Source organism: Somniosus microcephalus, chromosome 3, assembly GCF_052327205.1.
Source record: "Somniosus microcephalus isolate GS21.2 chromosome 3, FLI_Smic_1.0, whole genome shotgun sequence".
Taxonomy (NCBI): Eukaryota; Metazoa; Chordata; class Chondrichthyes; order Squaliformes; family Somniosidae; genus Somniosus; species Somniosus microcephalus.
The window spans coordinates 98,930,952-98,950,943 of record NC_140989.1 but is presented as its reverse complement, the minus strand read 5'-3'; the positions used below and the strand labels follow the sequence as shown (position 1 = coordinate 98,950,943).

The 19,992-nt window shown below is 42.1% G+C and overlaps 1 protein-coding gene across 5 annotated transcripts in view; it reads right to left on the bottom strand.

Moving 5' to 3' along the window:
- The window catches only part of LOC147121227 (serine/threonine-protein kinase VRK1-like), a 336,605-nt gene that overhangs the window by 8,452 nt on the left and 308,161 nt on the right, over positions 1-19,992 (bottom strand). The gene's annotated exons all lie outside the window — the stretch shown is intronic.

Genomic DNA, 19,992 nt, shown 5'->3' with positions numbered 1-19,992 from the left:
TTCTGCTGTTAGCTTCGCACAAACGATATCTCTTCCTTGGCCACCCAGGTATTTTTTTTAAGAACTTTCTGGATTTGCACATTAATTTCCCATTAAACTCGCTGCAGAAAGTTCAGGCTCAGACTTAAAAGCATAAGTACCCTTTTAAACATGTGATAATTGTTAATGCAATGCCACTCAACCTCTGGCCCAGAAAGGGAACAATTTAAACTGTTGAATCTCATTCCTGCATGTAGTAAATTCTTAGATTTTTTTTTTACTTGTTTTTCTCTCTTGATCCAATCTTTCTTTCCCTCTCTGTACCTGATTAGACTCTAATTCACCCCTACTTATCAGTTGTTTCTCTTTTTCTTGATCCTTAAATCTCATTAGTTAAGGAGATAAACTGTTGTTCACCAAGGTTCCAGATGCCCCATTGCCCTCGTTATCAGCTTGCACTTCCAGCAAATTACGACGCAAATTATATTCGAGCTGAAGGGTGCAGGAAAAAGTATTACATGGCGTGAGATGTGTCACTCCAGCAAGATTTGGCCCAATGTAAAGAGGCTGTAGACAAAAAATGTTTTTTTAAAGTAATAGGGGTTCAAGTAACTTGTCCAAACACCCATGAGAAACAGAAAATAGAAACCAAGCACGACGAGGCAATACCCAGTCCTATTGTAAACCTTTCTACACTAACAAAATGGTTATTTCATTTCTCATATGAATGCTCCTATTCAATGTGAAAAAGTCTTGCTTGTTTTGAACTTTTAAAATAAATGAGACCATTCTGTGAACTATGAATTGAATCTTAATGTTGCTCAATTGTAATATTATGTAGAATATAACCATTATATAATATTGTAGTCACATACAATTGTGTGTTGTTCCACTTACTGAAAACAAGCACCACTTGCTGGATCTTTTCCGTATTACAATATAAAAGGTCTTGCAGTATAAACACACACTTTACATGGATATCTAAGCTAATCTTTTAAATTTATAGTTCAGTACAATAGTCATGCCTAACCTAACAGGAATATGCATTAGCTAATAATTAAATGCATTCACTCTTTCAGATAGCCATTTGATTTTTTTTCTGCTCTGACATATGCTACTCTGACAATTAACCTTTACTAATTCAGAATTACTTTTGGTGTTATACTTAATCACAGATTGTCAGCTACTTTGCTGAAAATTCAGCTAATTCTAAACCCAGCAACCTATGCAAATCTAACTGACATTCCTTTCCAGATGTACCTAAAGACTCATGCCCATTTTGTGATCTATTTGAATCAACATGTTAACGTTAATAAAAAGATCTGCACTTTTCATTCATTTGATTAAAATCCCTGCACTTAATAATAGACGGCGTCGTCCCCTGCGCCTGAATGATGAAGCCCGAGGCGCTCCCAAAATTGGGCTTCTGGCCTCATTTCAATTGAGCTGGCGAGGTGAGGAGCCCGCAGGCATCGCAGTGGCCCTCCAGTAAGTGGGTCCGGGGTTGTGGCTGGGAATTAGTGGGGAGGGGTTGGGCTCGGGAATCGGGGTTGGGAGTGGTGGCAATCAGTTCCTTTTAATGTGGGGGTCAGGATGAGCTCCCGGCTCCACATTCAGGTAAGTTACTTGCCTTCTTGACTGGGCCTAACATGCAATCCCTAGGCTCGGTTTCCCTGAAGGTAGCCGATAGGGAAAAACAATCATGGAGAGGGGACCTCAAACAGTTCCCTTTACTTGCACATGCAAAGGCCCAAATGGCTGCATCAGGCGTAAACAAAGGACACATTTTTTAACCTTACCCAACCGGACGGAAATATGTGTAGGCTTCCTGCCCACCATATTGGGACCTTAGTAGTCCGGGTATTGCCTGAAAAACGGGCAGTGCAGATCAATTTCTAGGCTAATGCCTCTTTCCCTGGTTGTTCATAAACTACCTTCTTAATTAGACGAATACTCACTTTTATTTCTCATTCTGTCACATACTAAACCCAGCTCACAATTGCCCATTGATATGTAGATACTCAGCCATCTGCATTCTCCCAGCAACTTGCCTGCTAGCCGGAAGGCAAGTAGGATTGACCTGAATATAATAGTTCCATATAACCTTTTTGTGGTTAACATTCCGTGCTAACAAAGTCAGGGCAGCATAAAAAAACTTAATTTTCTGTCTCAGGTGCTTGTGAAGGGTTAAAATTCCAGACAGTGAACTCCATATGCACTATACAATTGTCTCGTGTTTTGAGCTAAATCACTGCCATGACATCATCGTCCTTTGCACACATACAGACACACAAAGCAAATTGCCATTTCCAACCTGGAAAGCAAACTCATTGTTTAAAAGTGCCCAAGCCCATACTGATCCACGATTCAAGCTCACAGTCATGGACGCTCAAACCTCATACGTGGAAAATGGTTGATAAATAGCAGGCTTTGGATTCCAGGTGGCACCCTTCCAAATAGATAATGACCACAGAGACACCAGTGAGCCGAGGTCAGGTGCAGGCAATGTACATCTTTGAGGGTTTGCACTCGGCTAGCTAAGCTACTTCAAAGCTGTCTGGAGTTTCAACTCCAGCTTTTATGTAAAACATGACAAACAAGGGGGGGCACAGTTCAGGGGCTCTTGGTCTTTGCAGTTGCAAAGAGAACTAAATCAGGTTTCTAAAATTTTTAATAACTTCTACATTATTGTACTCATTCAATCCATTAAAGCTTACTGAACCTGATTCAGTGTTTGTATCTCTTTATCATTGCCCACCTTCAGTACTAAAATATATTATCAAGTACCTCTAACATTAAGTGTTTCACATTGATATTTTAATGGCAGATGAATTTTACTTTTTATTGAAAAATTGTTAACTTGAGAATTTACATGGATATTCATGACTGGTCTATGCGAACATAGTTGAGCAGAGACACAGAGTGCCTCAGATTAGGAATGAGGAAATTAGCCAAAATTCCTGCGCTTGATCACTATCCCTCAGTAGAAATCTATGTGTGTGAATGTGAGGTTAAGAGAGGATTGGACTTCGCTATAATGCCCTCCAAAGTTAAAAGGCCTGCTAAAGCTCACTGCCAAGGCTCATACATGAATAATGTCACTTGGACAAAGTACTGGTATTCACCTATGGAATCAGGAAAGGTTACGAGAGGTGAAGATTAGCAAGAAAACTATTTTAAAAAGTGATTCTTTATTTTAAGGCAAATACTCACCCCCTCCTCTAATCACATTTGACTCTTGAGTATATTAAAACAGCCTTGGTGCCTGATATTTCACTCTTCACCTCTGCATACATTTGTTGCATTTATTATGTGAATGTCATTTATCATATTGCTGTCTGTGGACAAAGTTGATGCATTTGCCTATATTACAATAGTCAATGCACTCTACAATGTAATTAATTCTGTAAAGTGCTTTGAGACATTTCAAAGTGATGAAGTGCTATATAAATGCAAGTATCTATTTTACAGCAAATATGATAACAACTGATGCCCAACATCAAACTCCATCACCACTGCTAACATCAAATCATAGACAATTCAAACTTGCTGGCAGTGTCATTTTCCTTGCCGGAGTTACAAAGTTCCTTTCTCACATCGTACCACCCTACAAAACCTCCGACAAGACTATCAAAACTTCTATTTGTTGTGCTTACACGTAACATTTATTGAACATTGATATAATTTTATTTCACTGAATTTGGCACAAATAGAGCAAGACCTTCCTTCCAATATAGATTGTAAAATTAAAAGTCACTTTATATTTCTGCCAACATGACCAAAACTACTGCTATCATAGGGTAGAATTGTCTCACTTTAGTATTGCATGTCTAGTCATTAGTATTGACTGTTTATCAGAGGCAAGGATGGAATCATACTAGAGTTTTGTTGTTACTGTTCTATTTTTAAATAATTAAATTTATAGAAGATAATGAAACAAAGCCCCACAACTTTTGGTTGTTATCGATACGGAAAGAATATTCTTGTGGCTGGTATGGAGCAAGCTATTGAGATATCCTTGCCCATAATTAGGTTATCATCTCTGGAACGAAAAGCTAGAGATGGTGGAGGCCAGTTCATTAAATATATTCAAGAAAGAGTTGGATATATTTCTTAAGGCTAAAGGGATATGGGGAGAAGGCAGGGACAGGGTACTGAATTTGGATGATCAGCCATGATCTCATTGAATGGCGGAGCAGGCTCGAAGGGCCGAATGGCCTACTCCTGCTCCTATCTTCTATGTTTCTATTACCCTAGTCTTTAAAAACTCAATCTACCACAAGTAGTTTTACTCAACTTAATGTCATTGCTCAGTGGCAGTCTAAATAAACATTTTTACTGAGTATATTAAAATGAGATACATTTTAATCTTCAATACTACCAGTGCACAAAACTGACAGGAGCACTAAAGATGAAAATTTAGCTCCATCTGTGTTGGTAAATTTGAGTTCTCATTAAGCTGAGGGATAGCATTTTTGGGAAATGGAACACTTTCCTCTTTTGCACCCAGTGTCAGTATTAAGCATCGTTAGGTCATCTGCAGCACAAACTGAATGAACAGAAAAACTCCCCTTATTTTACACAACAATCTGCTTTAAAATAAACGACAGAAGAGCTCTGGCAACTACACCACTTTCCACATCAGGCTCTCTGCGTGAGACTGCCCATTGTGCCAAATTGCAAACAACTTTGTTGACTGACCTCTTGAATCTGGATTGACACTGCTTAAACTTAATTCCTGAAGACTTTTACAATAGTGAAGAGATCATCTCATTAAACTGGACTTTTTCTCAACCCAGATCTCAGGTGAAAGGATAGCATTCAAACTCACTACATCATCTTGTAACTCTTTTTAGACTTTATTCTTGGGGGTACTACAATTAATGATGCACAGGAAGGACGTTGTTACAATGGAGAATGTCAAATTAACATATAATTACTGGGTCCAGTTTAACACTAGTCTTAGCCTGTATGAAACAAGCCTTGCAACTTGACAAAGTTACACAAGCAATAAAATCAATCCAAACAGTTGGAAGATCTGCCATATATAATGTAATTCTAACACATTTCCTGCTTTGTCATCTGTCTAGAAAACAGATCTGATCTAACAATAAACCTAAGCCACTTGATTTAGTATATTATTCCTCAAAAGATCATGCAAAATTGCATACTTGTACCATTAGCCATCCATGTATGTCCCCTCTAGATTATTTCTGTACTATTTAAATTAAATAATTACCACGTTGGTCTGCAGATGTCAATAATGCAGTTTTTCAGATACATATTTCCTGTTAATTGAAAGTTGCAATGGCTGTGAGCCAAGGTTTGTCTTCCAATGAGCTAATTTATGACTGAATATTTTACATCTTGAGTTAAAACAACAAAATCAGCACCATCTGTGCAGAGATGCTTTTAGCAACATTCATCCACTAATCTTTCAGCCACATTTGTTTGTACCTTACTCATTTGGCATTTAGAAGCCTGGGAAGGTCCAAAGTTCACAACAGTATTAAAATAGGTGACATTTTGATCCAGTGTTATTACACATGGCTTGAGAATGAAAACAAAAGCTCTTAGAGGGCACTATTGCTATAAAGTCGACACAGACACCCCAGATATTTCAAGGGTGTGAAGATGAACAAAGTACACATGGACTCAGAACCAAGTTAATGGCCCTGAAATTAGGATCGGGTGCTTGCCGCGCGTGCAAGCCCCCGATCTGCACTCACCCTGTGCGCCGACATCTGAAGCCCGGGCCTGCTTGCATTTCCTGTCACTGGCCCGGTTCAGATGTCGGCGCAATGTGCTTACCTGATCCAGCGGCATAGTTAGTGCGATGTGCCGGCTGGGATCAGGTGAGCACTGTGCAGCCAATCGGGAGGGGAAACCCATTCATGAGTTTGACAGAAAGAGCTGTCAAACTCATGAAAACTCCTGGCCCCAAAACACTACTTAAACCTGAAAGAAAATTTAAAAAAACATTGCACTACTTAAATGAATAATAAAGAACTCTGGAAAAACTTTTTTAAACAATTTTAAAATTTGAAAAAAAAAGTTTTAAAAATCAGGGCTAAAACTAAACTTACCTTACTGTAAATTCTTTAAAAATAACACCTGTGGAGGAAAAAATTCTCAATTGTACTAAAAGCCCACTTACCTGAAAAACTAAGTACTTACGTGTGGTTTTTCTATGCGTAAAGACCGGAGGCCTTTACACACGCGCAACTCGGGGGGGGGAAAAAAAAGGAATTTCACTGCGCACGCGCTGCCTGTGCAGTCGCGCGCGTTCTGCCTCTTAACCCCTTGGGTCAGAGGACAGGAAATGCCGGTTTTCAGCGCATGCGCTGTGTATGCTGAAAACCGGCAATTCCTCCGGGCACACGCATGAGTACCCCGTCCGTACTCGCGCGTTGTGCCCGGAATTACTGGGCCAATGTGTAAATATGAGGCTTTTGCTGAAGCTCCCTTCAAAGCTCCAAGACCCCACTTCGAACAATGCAATTGTAAGGAGGTTCAGAAACCAATTTCAAAATTAATTTTGCCAAGTATCACCTTTATCAGGTTTTCACATAGTTAAAAAGCAGAAGTTCAACTAATCACTAATGAAAATGTCTGTCTCTCTCTCTCTTATGCAGTCCCTCGGAACCGAGGATGACTTGCTTCCACATTAAAAATGAGTTTGCGGGTCACTAATGAGTCCAATGCGGGACCTACAGTCTCTGTCACAGGTGGGGCAGACAGTGGTTGAAGGGGTGGGTGGGGTGCTTGGGTTGACGTGCGCTCCTTGCGCTTGCTCCCGGCGAAGAGACTCGGTGTTCGGCGCCTTCCCGGATGCTTCTCCTCCACTTTGTGCGGTCTTGGACCAGGGATTCCCAGGTGTCGATGGGCATGTTACACTTTTTCAAGGAGGCTTTGAGGGTGTCCTTGAAGCGTTTCCTCTGCCCACCTGGGGCTCTCTTGCTGTGCCGGAGCTCCGAGTACAGCGCTTGTTTTGGGAGTCTCGTATCGGGCATGCGGATAATGTGACCCGTCCATCGGACCTGATCGAGCATGGTCAAAGCTTCGATGCTGGGGATGTTGGCCTGAGCGAGAACACTGACGTTGGTGCGCCTATCCTGCCAATAGATTTGCAGGATCTTGCGGAGGCAACGTTGGTGGTACCTCTTCAGTGCTTTGAGGTGCCTGCTGTACATGGTCCATGTCTCTGAGGCATACAGCAGGGCGGGTATCACTGCTGCTCTGTCGACCATGAGCTTAGTGCCGGGTTTGAGGTCCTGGTCTTCAAACACTCTTCCTCAGGCGACCGAAGGCTGCACTGGCACACTGAAGGCGGTGCTGGACTTCGTCGTCGTCAACGACGTCTGCCATGAAAATGTATAGCAGACCCCACATGTCAAAACATCATTATCAAAGGGGTGTCCTACACAATCAGTGTCGTACTAATCAATATCTGTACCTCATGGGTTTCAAAACTGATCCTTTTTGATTTACAAAGAGTTTATAATGTTAGAAATTGACACTCTTAGCAGGTTTACATTGTTCTCTCTTACAAGGCCAACAATACACAGATCCACTTAGTCTGAAGTCTTGTAGTCTCATCATGTAGTTTCTGCTTAAGTCAACAGTCTAAACAGGCACAGATTGCTGGTTCTTGCATTATAAACATGCACAGTTCAACTGCTTGCATTTTTGCAATGTGTAATGCAAGACTTTCGTAAGGTGTTTGATAAAGTAATAAATATACTTGTTAGCAAAATTGAAACCCATGGGATTAAAGGGACAGTGGTGGCATGGATACGTGGAAATTGGCTAAGGAACAGAAAGCAGAGAGTAGTGAATGATTGTTTTCCAGACTGGAGGGGAGTGTGCACTGGTGTCTCCCAGGGGTCGATATTAGGGCCACTGCTCTTTTTGATATATATTAAATGACTTGGACTTGGTATACAGGGCATAATTTCAAAGTTTGCCGTTGACACAAAACTCAGAAATGTAGTAAACGGGTGAGGATGATAGTAACAGACTTCAGGAGGGTTTAGACAGACTGGTGAAATGGGCAGACATAGCAGATGAAATTTAACGCAGAGAAGTATGAAGTGATTCATTTTGGTAGGAAGAATGAGGAGAGGCAATATAAACTAAATGGAACAGTTTTAAAGGGGGTGCAGGAAGAGAGAGACCTGGGAGTGTACGTACCCAAGTCTTTGAGGATGGCAGGACAAGTTGAAGAAGCATACAGGATCCTTGGCTTTATAAATGGAAGCATAGAGTTCAAAAGCAAGGGAGTCATGCTAAATCTTTATAAAAACACTGGTTAGGCCCCAGCTGGAGTATAGTGGCCAATTCTAGGGACCACCCTTTAGGAAGGATGTCAAGGCCTTAAGAGAGGGTGCAGAGGCACCAGGATTGAAAGACTTCAGTTATGTGGAGAGACTAGAGAAACTGGGGTTGTTCTCCTTAGAGCAGAGAAGGTTAAGGGGAGATTCAATAGGTGTTCAAAATCATGAAGGGTTATATTACAATAAATAAGGAGAAACGGTTTACTGTGGCAGAAGGGTCAGTAATCAGAGGACACAGATTTAAGGCAATTGGAAAAAGAGCCAGAGGTGACATGAGGAAAAAAAAATTACACTGAGTTATGATGATCTGGAATGCACTGCCTGAAAGGGTGGTGGAAGCAGATTCAATAACAACTTTCAAAAAGGGAATTGGATAAATACTTGAAGGGGAAAATTTTCAGGGCTAGTGGGAACGAGCAGGGGAGTGGGACTAATTGGATAGCTCTGTCAAAGAACTGGCACAGGCACGATGGGCCGAATGGCCTTCTGTGCTGTATCATTTTATGATTGTATGAAAAGATCTAGGTCGAATTTCTGCAAGGTAACGGTGGGAAAATGGGACAACCCCGGCAAATATTCTACTCCCTAGTATTTTAAAACTAGAAATCTATTTTGGATTCTATGTCCAACAGATGTCTAAATTAAAGGAATACTTTGGGACAAAGCCCAACAATGGCTTTGGCCTCAAGTATTACAGCACTGGGAAAAATATCCCTCCCCTGAACATTGATTTATGCAGTGTCTGTCCTTCTCATTAGCACCACCATTTTCAAAGAGATTCTAAAGCTTCAGTGGAAACATTTGCCACTGAAAAATAAATATCCTTTTTCTAAACACAAAAGTACTGTACAATGTGTACTAGGATCTTCCTTTAAAAAGGCAAGTGACTAAGTGAAATGAAAATTCCTGCTTACAACACTGAAAAGTATGGCCTTTGGCAACACATTCAGGAAGTGGATTAAAATTCTGTACTCTCTCACCCTACATTCATTAGCCTCAGCTCCTCTGCATTCCCACTCTATCAAGAGACTAGACAGAACATACCCTATTCTCAACTCCTCTTTGCCCTGGCCACAGAACCTCTGACTACATGCATCAAAGTGAACCTAGGTATCAAAAAAGTATAAGTGCACGGACTGAACACAAAATGGCCCGTATACCAACAACATATGGCTATGCAAAACCAACTCAACTACTTCACTCCCTAGCATCTTTCAATTTGGGTGACTCACTGGCTATAAATACAACTACTTTAAAGTAGAGAGCATATCCTTCACACAGGACAGTCCTACACAAATATGGACACCTACCCCTTTGCACAGTCACATGGTACACCAAAACTTGCCACCTTATCAAAAGGAATTACCCTCTCTCACCCACCCCCTGCTTAACTCATAACCAGCATATATATGACCTAAAATGATGAAATAGCCTACCCATATTATCATTATTTGCACAGATGAATATTCTCCCCTGCCCCCTCTAGCTATTTCAGATGCCATCTATCAAAGTACCAGCCCAATAATTCTTTGACCTGGACAGTTGCAGCTTCAAGTGCTCTGGCAAGCAGAAGACCTCAAAAACAGCTCAAAGGCCCCCAACTCCCAAAACAAGAGGGGGAAATTTGCCATACCAAATTCAAGACATTACTACTGGAAAGCCTAGATTCAATTGATTGTGGCTTGATCTCTCGCCTCTCAGCAATATCCCTGGCTGGAAATGGAAACCAGGACCTTTCCACCAACCTCCCTGCAGAGTTTACCATTCATACATGCTCACAAGAGATCATTAGGGAGCCATTACAACCCTTTAAGCCTGGAGGGAGGTCTGCAACTCCCTGAAAATCCCACTGGGTCTAACGGCCCTGCCCCCAAACTGGTACATCAAGAAGTTCCCAAGAGAACTGACCTCAGGTGAACTCAGAGCCTGGCATGAGAAAGGATCACTAGATTAAACCAGTTTCTCTATGTAGGCCAGATTAAGCCCGCCCACCAATTAGCTGATATATTTAGAGTCATAGAGTCATAGAGTAATACAGCACGGATAGAGGCCCTTCGGCCCATCGTGTCCGCGCCGGCCATCAAGCCCTGTCTAATCTAATCCCATATTCCAGCATTTGGCCCGTAGCCTTGTATGCTATGGCATTTCAAGTGCACATCCAAATGCTTCTTAAATGTTGTGAGGGTTTCTGCCTCCACAACCCTTTCAGGCAGTGAGTTCCAGACTCCAACCACCCTCTGGGTGAAAAAGTTCTTTCTCAAATCCCCTCTAAACCTCCCGCCCTTTACCTTGAATCTATGCCCCCTAGTTATCGACCCCTCTACTAAGGGAAAAAGCTCCTCAGCATCCATCCTATCTATGCCCCTCATAATTTTGTACACCTCAATCATGTCCCCCCTCAGCCTCCTCAGCTCCAAGGAAAACAAACCCAACCTGCCCAGTCTCTCTTCATAGCTGAAGCGCTCCAGCCCTGGTAACATCCTGGTGAACCTCCTCTGCACCCTCTCTAACGCGATCACATCCTTCCTGTAGTGTGGCGACCAGAACTGCACACAATATTCCAGCTGTGGCCTAACCAGTGTTTTATACAGCTCCATCATAACCTCCTTGCTCTTATATTCAATGCCTCGGCTAATGAAGGCAAGTATCCCATATGCCTTTTTTACCACCTTATCCACCTGTTCCGCCGCCTTCAGGGATCTGTGTACTTGCACACCCAGATCCCTCTGACCCTCCGTCTTGCCTAGGGTCTTTCCATTCATTGTGTATTCCTTTGCCTTGTTAGTCCCCCCAAAGTGCATCACCTCGCACTTTTCCGGGTTAAATTCCATTTGCCACTGTTCCGCCCATCTGACCAACCCATCTATATCGTCCTGCAGACTGAGGCTACCCTCCTCGCTATTTACCACCCTACCAATTTTTGTATCATCCGCGAACTTACTGATCATACCCTTTACATTCATATCCAAGTCATTAATGTAGACCACAAACAGCAAGGGACCCAGCACCGATCCCTGTGGTACCCCACTGGCCACAGGCTTCCAGTCACAAAAACAACCTTCGACCATCACCCTCTGCCTTCTGCCACTAAGCCAGTTTTGTATCCAATGTGCCAAGGCACCCTGGATTCCATGGGCTCTTACCTCCTTGACCAGTCTCCTGTGCGGGACTTTATCGAAGGCCTTACTGAAATCCATGTATACCACATCCACTGCGTTACCCTCATCCACACACCTAGTCACCCCCTCAAAAAATTCAATCAAATTAGTCAGACATGATCTTCCCTTGACAAAGCCATGTTGACTATCCCTGATTAATCCTTGCCTCTCCAAGTGGAGACAAATTTTGTCCCTCAGGATTTTTTCCAATAATTTTCCTACCACTGATGTTAGGCTCACTGGCCTGTAGTTCCCCGGTTTTTCCCTACTACCCTTCTTGAATAATGGTACTACATTAGCGGTTCTCCAGTCCTCTGGCACATCCCCTGTGGCCAGAGAGGTCCTGAATATATGTGTTAGAGCCCCCGCAATCTCCTCCTTTGCCTCACACAGCAGCCTGGGATACATTTCATCCGGGCCTGGGGATTTATCCATTTTTAGGCCAGCTAAAACCGCCAATACCTCCCCCCGCTCGATGTTAATATGTTCGAGCATATCACAGTCCCCCCGCCCTATTTCTATGTCTACATCGTCCTTCTCCATAGTGAAAACAGACGCAAAAAATTCATTCAGAACCCCTCCTACATCTTCCGGCTCCACACACAGATTGCCACTTTTGTCCCTAATGGGCCCTATTTTTTCCCTAGTTATCCTCTTACCCTTAATATACTTATAAAACATCTTCGGATTTTCCTTTATTTTGCTTGCCAGTGTTATTTCATGGCCCCTCCTTGATCTCCTAATTTCTTTTTTAAGTATCCTCCTGCACTTTTTGTACTCCTCTAGGGCTTCCTCCGTCTTTAGCCTTTTGTATCTACCAAAAGCCCTCCTTTTTTTCCTAATCCATTCCCGTATATCCCCTGACATCCAAGGTTCCCTGTGGTTTTTGGAACCACCCTTGACCTTTACGGGAACATGTTGCCATTGTATGATCTCAATCTCCCTTCTGAAAGCCTCCCATTGCTCCGATGCGGATTTTCCTACAAGTAGCTGATCCCAGTCCATTTTGGCCAGATCCTGCCTTATCCTATTAAAATCGGCCTTCCCCCAATTTAGAACCTTTATTTCCGGCCCATCCCTGTCCTTTTCCATGGCCACCTTAAATCTTACCATATTATGGTCACTATCACCAAAGTGCTCACCTACTAGCACTTTTTCCACTTGGCCGGCCACATTCCCTAGAATTAGGTCCAGTACCGCCCCCTCTCTTGTAGGACTTTCTACATGCTGGCTCAAAAAGCTCTCCTGGATGCACTTTAAGAATTCTACACCCTCTGAGCCTTTCACACTCTGACTATCCCAGTTAATATTGGGGAAGTTGAAATCCCCCATTATTATTACCCTATTATTTGCACATTTCTCTGAGATTTGCCTACATATCTGTTCCTCTATCTCCCCCTGACTGTTTGGAGGCCTATAGTACACTCCCAGCAAAGTGCTTGCCCCCTTTTTGTTTTTAAGCTCCACCCATATGGCCTCATTGGAGGACCCTGCTAATATATCATCCCTCCTTACTGCAGTAATTGACTCCTTAATTAATATTGCGACACCCCCTCCTCTTATACCTCCCCCTCTGTCTCGCCTGAAGATTCTGTACCCCGGAATATTGAGCTGCCAGTCTTGCCCTTCCCTCAACCATGTCTCCGTGATAGCAACAATATCATACTCCCATGTGTTTATCAACACCTTCAGTTCATCCACCTTATTCGCAAGACTCCTTGCATTAAAATAGATGCCATCCAGCCTTGCCCTTATATATTTGCCCTGTCTACCAAGCTGACTTGTTTTTTTCTCTATAATTGGCAGCACATCCCCCCCTATTTCAGCTCCCCTCTGTATCCCATCCCCCTGCCAAGTTAGTTTAAACCCCCCCCAACAGTGCTAGCAAACCTCCCCGCAAGGATATTTGTCCCGCTCTGGTTCAGGTGCAACCCGTCCGACTTGTACAAGTCCCACCTTTCCCAGAAGCAGGCCCAGTGATCCAGGAAAGTAAAACCCTCCCCCCTACACCAACTCTTTAGCCACGCATTCATCTGCTCTATCCTCCCATTCCTATACTTACTAGCACGTGGCACTGGGAGTAATCCAGAGATTACAACCTTTGAGGTCCTGCTCTTTAATCTGTTACCTAGCTCCCTAAATTCTTGATGCAGGACCTCATCCCTCTTTTTACCTATGTCGTTGGTACCAATGTGGACCACGACCATTGCCTGTTCACCCTCCCCCTCCAGAATGCCCTGCAGCCGCTCAGTGACATCCTTGACCCTGGCACCAGGGAGGCAACAAACCATCCTGGATTCACGTCTACGGCCACAGAAACGCCTATCTGTTCCCCTTACTATAGAATCCCCTACCACTATTGCTCTCCCACTCTTTTTCCCCCCTTCCTGGGCAGCAGGAGCACCCCCAGTGCCAGGAAGTTGGCTGCTGCTGCCTTCCCCTGGTGAGTCATCCCCCTCAACAGTATCCAAAGCGGTATACTTGTTTGAAAGGGGGATGCCCGCAGGGGTTCCCTGCACTACCTGCCTGTCTTTGTTGCTCCGCCTGATGGTCACCCCCTGTGCCGCCCTGCCCTGAGGCGTGAACAACTCGCTAAACGTGCTATCCACGAGCCTCTCAGCATCGCGCATGCTCCAAAATTCATCCACCTGCAGCTCGAGCGCCGCAATGCCTCTCCTAGCATGAAAGGTGTCCCACCCGTTTGCGCAGGCACATGTTACACCGAAACTTGCCACCTTATTCAAAAGGAAATACCTTCTCCCAACCACCAATACTCAATACTAGTTCCCACTAGTTAATGGTACAAGGGCTAGGGGACATAGATTTAAGGTTTTGGGCAAGAAACACAGGGGGGATGTGAGGGGAAACCTTTTTTACACAGCGAGTGGTGATGACCTGGAATTCGCTGCCGATTGAAGTGGTGGAAGCGGAGACATTCAATGTTTTCAAGGGGAGACTGGATAGGTACTCGAGGGAAATAAACTTGCAGGGCTACGGGGATAGAGCAGGAGAATGGGACTGACTGGATTGCTCTACAGAGAGCTGGCATGGACTCAATGGGCCAAATGGCCTCCTTCTCTGCCGTTATGACTGTCAGTGCGAGTCAACCTAAGCAGAACTCTTCCTCCACTTCTCAATAGCCTCCTTCATGGAGGAGTGACAAGTATGGAAGCAGATCCTTAACACTACCATGTGCAGCAAAATGCAGAGACCAACTCGATTATAGAGACCACACTCCACACAGACTCTACTAATGTTTATCCCTCCATGCCAGATGACTTCTATGGGGGCTGTGGCCAGAGGGGCACCCTGGTTTTACAATCCCAAAGGACACAATTTAAAGCTTGCCGAGTTTGCTCACAGGAAAATGAGGGTCCCAAGTAATAAGCAGATTAGCACAAATCTTCCTAACAGCTGCAAGAAGGTGTATATTCCCGCTGTGGTGAAGTGCAGCCCTTCTCACAACAAACATGTGACTGACGCAAATGCCAGACATAGCCCAGTCCGAAGGAGTGATGTTCGGCCTTTGCGTGGAGCTGGAGAAATACCAAGCAGTCTGGGCCCATTCTTAAAGCCTGATTCAGCACAAACAACTCCTCCCCCAGCACAGCAACTTTCCCACTGACCATCAAGGGCAACAACCATAATTGATATGATGACCAGTCGGCCCTTCTCCTCCCCCCACCATTTCAAAATTTAAATAATCCCAGGAAACCAAAATAAAACAATCTGCCTCAACTCTTGACCCACATTGCTCCCAGTGCAAGCACAATTATGCCATATCAGTGCATGCCTCCTACACCACCATATTAATTAAAAGACTATACGCATAGTACTGGAGAAAATTTGATTTCTTCACTATCCATTAATGTTTAAATTTATCAGTGGGCTAAACTGCAGCATATTTTATAAAACTGAAAGCAGATACAGAAAAAAAACATGTTTAATAAGCTAAATTGCTGCAGTCTTGTTTCATGGTGAAACTATTAAGTTTTAAATGTTGAGTATTATTAGAAATTATGTTGTGCCATTGACATCCCATTCACACAGTAACTTAATTTATTTTTAAACTAAAATTGCAAGAATGTAGGAATGAGAACTAAAGTCATCCAGCTTTCTCTGCCATCCTTTCAGGACACAACCTAGCTTTGAAAAATCTTTTTTCCTGACCTAAATCTCATCTCCCTCTACTCACTGCTGAATCAGCAATCATGACATTTCCCTATTTAATGCTCCAACTGAGTCAAAATTTAGATCTTTTGCATAAGGCTTTGTGTTTAACCCATGGATTTTTGCAATCATGCCTTTTCATTCTCATACTGTTTTTTCAAAAAAAAAGGCCTCTCTACATCTGTATTATGAACTCTCCATTATTTTAGAAACTTGGATTATGTCCCACTATATATTCAAAAATAAATTCGTCCAATGAAAATTGAGTTAGCTTTAACCTTCCTGTACTGGTCAATGATCTGGAATAAATTTAAGATTTCAGAATCATTGCGACTGCATGTAGATCTCTTTGTCTCACACTGTGATGATACTTTTAATATTTGGTTAATTATTATAACCGTATTATTTTATTGATTCACTTTATTCAACAATATTGGCTACCATCTGTATTTCATCTGGCCTGTTCCTAAATCTTGCTAGCTTTTTCAGAATCTCTTCTGCTTGACCATCCTGCTTTTCCACATACCTTGGTACCATCTGCAAACTTGTACATTCTCATTTTAATTCTTTCAGCAAGATCATTTATAAGTACTGGATATTGTTAACAGCAGAGGCCCTAGGACTGATCTCTGAGTTACTCAGCCAGTCATAGCTATCCAATTAGAGCCAGCCCCATTGATCATTACCCTTTGTTTCTGGTTATTTAGCCAATTTATTATCCAATTTACAACATCCCCCTTTATCCCAAGAGCATTCACTTTATATACAAGTTTCTTTTGAGGTACTTTGTCAAACAGCTGCTGAAAATCTACATGTATAATATCAACCGCATTACCCTTATCCACCATTTTGGTTAGATTCTCAAAGAATTCTAATAAATTTGTTCGGTACAACTTTTCATAAACCCATGCTGGCTTGGAATTATTGTCTTTTCTCTTGTTAAATGCACTGAATTGATCGACTTGTAATCGACTCCAATGTCTTTGCTGCTGTAAATATCACATAATAGGCCTCTAATTCCCAGGATCATGGTTTTGACTTTAAAAATTGGAATATTATCCAATCTTCTGGTATTAGCCATCAATTTAATGAGCCGCAAGAAAATAATTCAGGCATAGTTCCCCTACTTTGAGCCTTGGTTCTTCTAGTGTTCTTAGGTCCATTGTATCTGAGCACTTTCCTTAAGAATATTAAGCACTCCAGTTTTCCCCACACATACACTTTTTTTCCTATTCTAAATCATAAGAGGTATGGTTCCATGGCTGGCAGAAGCCCTCTGGTATCTCACCTTTCATGTGTGCCTAGATAGTGAATGCCAATGAGGTATTTGCTATCATAGCTAAACCTGATCCTGTCTTCCTTTATGCACACTCATCAGCACAAGTTATTGGATAGGAAAAGGAATCCTCACTAAATTTTCCATGGGATTAAACTTGGAACCTCTCTGATCTGTATAGTCCAGTACCACACCACATTTATTGCCTGAGGAATTGGGAAACATAAGGCGTTCTAGTTTTAAATAACAAATCTAAATTTTCTTTGAATTTAGATGCATTCCATAACCCTTTTGATAGTTTGAGGGATATCACATTTTCTGTGGTAAAACCAGTTATTAAAAAAATTCAAAAATTTCAAATATATTGTTTTCCTTTTCTGTACCATAGCTTTATTATAAAAAGGGACTTGCACCTTTGTTCTTTAAAGTTTTGCTTGCTATAAATACATCCCCAGATATCTTTTTTATCCCTCAAGTATATACTTGAAATTTCATTTTTAATTTTCTGGGGTAGAGTTTCTGCTTTGGGCACAATCGGGAAATTGCACCCAAAATGCGCTCGTTAGGTTACAGTTTAAGTAAATGAGTGGAAACACTACGCCTCTCACTTTTTCTCTTTTTGCTTTCATACTAATCAAACTTCCTACTTCCATACATCAAGTTGTTTTTATGCTGCTATTTTAAACTTCCTCATTTAACCACATCGTCCCAGGATTTGATAGTAATCTTCTACATCTATATGATATATACTTAATCTGCACCCTTCATGATATAGCCATAAAAACCATTTAATTTTTATTGAGCATTTTCCACTTATTTGACCCTCATCACCCTAAACTCAGCTTTTCTGAACCTGCTATATTCTTTGTTATGATTACTCGTGTTCACATGTTCCCTACGTCTAGGTTTTCCACCATCTACGGTTGATTTCTAGATACTGGATCATATATAGCCTTGTTTCCTTAATAAGGACAAGGAATAAGTCTTAGAATCAGGGCACCTTTTAAAAAGCAAACTGTTATGTAGGATTACAATTGCTTGAATGCCGGTTTACATTTCCTTGTCTATTTCTGTTAATTTTTTTGACTGTAATTGTTTAAGAATTTAATCCCGATGACATGATCAGCAGTACTACTGCAGAGTACTTAATGATTCTGACAGTGTGCTGGAGCTCAATTAACATCAGTTGATACCATCATTAACCCAGAGTGCTGCAGCTTCAGACAGGTGTGTGTTTTGTGCGTGCATGTGTGAGCGAGCGAGAGGGAGGGTAAATGAGAATGAGAGAGAGTGAGAGGGAAGGTAAATGAGAATGTGAGTGAGTGAATGGCTCTGAAATTAGATCGGGGGCTTGCCGCGCGTGCAAGCCCCCGATCTGCATCCACCCTGCGCGCTGACATCTGAAGCCCGGGCCTGCTTGCATTTCCTGTCACTGGCCCGGTTCAGATGTCGGCGCGCTGTGCTAACCTGATCCAGTGGCGTAGTTAGTGTGATGTGCCGGCTGGGATCAGGTGATCACTGTGCAGCCAATCAGGGGAGGGGAAACTCATTCATGAGCTTGACAGTAAGAGCTGTCAAACTCATGAAAAGTATGGGCTGCCAAAACACTACTTTAACTTTAAATAAAATTTAAAAAAACATCCCACTGATTATAATAACTATAAATAAGTTTTAAAAAATGTTTTAAACAATTAATCAATTTTTTGAAAAAAATAAATTTTTTAAAAATAGGGTCTAAAACTAAACTTACCATCCTGTAAATTCTTTAAAAATAACAAACCTGTGGGAAAAAAAATTCTACATTGTACTAAAAGCCCATTTACCTGAAAAACTAAATACTTACGTCTTGTTTTTCCACGCGTAAAGACCGGAGGCCTTTACACACGCGCAACTTTGAAAAAAAAAGGAATTTTACTGCGCACGCGCTGCCTGTGCAGTCGCGCGCGTTCTGCCTCTGAACCCCTTCGTTCAGAGGACAGGAAATGCCGGTTTTCCCCGCATGCGCTGTGCATGCTGAAAACCGGCATTTCCTCCGGCCAGACGCGTGAGTACCCCGACCGTACTCACGCGTTGGGACAGGAATTCCTGTCCCAATAAATGAGAGTGAGTGAGTGAATAAATAAATGAGCAAGAGAGTGAGTGAGTGGGAAGATAAATGAGACCGAGTGAGTGAGAGGATGGATAAATGTGAGCGAGTGAGAGAATGTGTCCGCGGATGTATACATTCCGTTCCTTCCCTCCATATCAGCACGCACCATTTAAATAATTCTTTAATATAGAAATTATAGAAAAACATTGAAAAGAATTTCCAAGTTAATTAGAATTCTTTTTAACTGGTACTTTTTAAAATTGTATCAACAGTGAAACATCCTCTTTAAAGTTGGTGAAGTACCCATTAAATACAACAGATTGTTTCTAGAACATTTCAAAATGTTTTCCACAGGAGTAGTGGCGTCCAACCTTTGAGCAAGGGGCCAAATCCATATGGCACAAGCACCTTGAAAAGCTTTTTCAAAACTTAACTCTGATCGCCTCCCCCAAATTTCCAGCTGTTCTATTACTTTGTGAAGCTTTGAGAGGTTTCACTACATTAAAGGTGCTATACAAGTGTAAGTTTAAAATAAATGGGTTAACACCATGGCTATAATAGCAGAGAAAGGAATTACAGATGACTATGTTAATGGTCCTTACATTAGTATCCCATGATGTAATTTCAAAGCTCATGTTCTTTAGGTGCCCCTTGTCACTCATTGATTAAGATAGAAAACTAATTCCCAATCCTTTGCAAATACGGTTCTGTGCCAAACTCTCTAAGAAACTTATTATATTGGCCATCTCCCCTTCCAATTTTCCGAGGGAAACCTCCCACTTCTACTTATGGTCCTCACCAAGATTGGGAACTAAATATTTGGGGACATCATAGTGGGAAAAAACGCTTACCCTGCTACTCTGTGGCACAATGTGTAGGCACACGATGTGCTGTATCATAATCAGTATAAAATACTACTGTATATAAACTGTGGCAAAATACATCAGAAAAATCCATCCATTAACTCTTCATCCTACCAGCATA